The sequence below is a fragment of the Phascolarctos cinereus genome, unplaced genomic scaffold, assembly GCF_003287225.1.
Source record: "Phascolarctos cinereus isolate Bilbo 61053 unplaced genomic scaffold, phaCin_HiC Scaffold_5;HRSCAF=322, whole genome shotgun sequence".
In the NCBI taxonomy this organism is placed as follows: domain Eukaryota; kingdom Metazoa; phylum Chordata; class Mammalia; order Diprotodontia; family Phascolarctidae; genus Phascolarctos; species Phascolarctos cinereus.
Genome location: NW_027555958.1, coordinates 142,448,863 through 142,451,189, shown reverse-complemented (window position 1 = coordinate 142,451,189; position 2,327 = coordinate 142,448,863).

The following is a 2,327-nucleotide window of genomic DNA, read 5'->3' as shown; positions in this document are numbered from 1 at the left end:
TTTTTTAATGTCTAAGTGTAAAATGCTCTCTCTCTCTCTCTCTCCATACACACACACACACACACACACACACACACACACACACACACACACACAATTATTGAGTTTCACCTCATTAGACCAACCTCTCACCTGTCAAGAGTATTTTGGATCTTTATTCTGCCATAAGATGCAGGAGCTCTCCCTCCTAGCTTAGTTTCATCCCCAAGTCTGACAAGCATGCTAACTATGCCTTTATCCAAATCATTGATTAAAATGTTGGCTCTTCTTCCAGAACCACAAGAATATGCTTTCTATTCTCCTTTGTTTGCTTTCTTCATTGTTTTTGTAAGCACAGAGCAAGGCCCAGATCCTTGAGGTAGTCTACCTTCTCCTTCTACCATATTGCCATTGAATCATTAGCCACTTCTTTTTCAGACCTGCCATCCAACTAATGCTGAATTCATCAGAGTTTATTGTAGTCTAATCTGTTATCTCTATACTTAGTCAAGAAAAATAATTTATAATATTTTTATCAGAAGTTTTGTTAAAATTTAGGTAAGCTAAATTTGCTGTAGTAGATAGAGCACTGGAAGTAGAATCAGAAAGACATCTTTCTGAATTCAAATCCGGCCTCAGATACCTATTAGCTGCGTGACCCTTAAGCGAGTCATTTAATCTGGTTTGCCTCAGCTCCTCATCTGTAAGATGGGCTGGAGAAGGAAATGGCAAACCACTCCAGTATCAATGCCAAGAAAACCCAGAATGGGTCACAAAGACTGAAACGACTCAACAACAGCAAGAACTTAATTTACGACTTTAGTAAAACTGTCAAAAAAGGAAATGAAGTTAGTTTGCCATGACCTGTCCTTGATGAAGTTATGCTCACTCTTTGGAATCGCTATTTCTCTTTCTAGATTTTTGGCCAAACATCTTTTTCAATGTTCCATTCTAGATCCGCCTCACCCGGGAATGTCCTTCTTGGATGCTGCCTTTGTTTCTTAATTCTCCTAGGTTATTACTAACTAAAAATGGCCTCACGTGGGTGAATGGAGTTTGGAGATGATGAAGCTCCTACTGCTTTCTTCCCTTTCTCCTCATTTTGAACTCTGCTCTCCCAATCTCCTGGTTCCTTGAAACACTAATGTAATTACAGGCTGAACCAGGGCTAAGTCTGCATAAGAGAAAGAGACTAAAGTTTTGAAATTCCAGAGTGAATTGTAGGATCTAAAGTTCAAAGGGACCTTAAAGATCATCCAATTCAACCCACTCCAAGGATATAGGCCACCCTCAGATATGGGAAATGAGGTCCAGAGGAAGGAAGTGAATCCCCCAATGGCAAATAGGTCATGTAAGTGGGAGAGCTGAGGTGATCAATTTGATTTTAGGGGATTTTTATCTGATCTGACTCCCATCCAAAATTGAACACTAATACAAAATACATACCAACCACATCATGCAACACCAACCAGAATTATGAAGCTAACTAGTAAAAAAACCAAACAAACCACAAATCCATGTTTAGTGTTTAACTGATGGAAATATTTCATGAGTGGATATCTATAATTGGCTTTCATTCTATAAGAAATATAACCCTATGGTTATATTAGAACAATCCATGTGGTGAAAATTTTTTTATATGTTCATCACACTCGGCATGGGCAGGAAGAAAATTTTAAAATGCCCCCTTCTTGAAAATTCTTTCTTGTCTTTCTAGGGTAGAGAATGATCATGCCAGATTTTCAGCACCTGCACATAAGCATGGGACTGCTGCTTTTGCAGACTGTTCCTTTAATATTTTTCTACCCATGATCCTGTTGATCTTCAATGAATAATTTGTTACTTGAAATTAGCACCACATTAGACATCTTGTAATATATAAAATGTGACTCCCAACTCTGATCCTAAATGGACTAGCAAGGTGACAAAAATGGATGATTCCCAACATTAAACAAAATTAATATGTCTTTAAGTCTGTTAAATTCTCACTTTAATTGATTAATAAAAGCTTTACACAATGCAAAGAGAAAATAAACAGTATTTTTTTTTAAAAAGCAAAAGGCAATTCATATCCCTAGTCACTATGGGTTCTCCAACATGCTTCCTTTACTATGTCTCAGAGAGAAAAATCACCATCCTTTCTTTTTCTGATGTGTGCATGTCGATAGAAGCACTGAAATCTGGGGCTCTGCAATTAAAAATCACTGGGGAATTTTTTTTGTACCTTGAGGAAAAAATAATTCACTCTTGCACTGCAACAGATGGTTTTAAATGTGATGATTACAAAATTCTGAAGGTAAAATAGTTTAATTACAAAGTCAATACTGCCTCCAAGCCTGGCTGAGTCT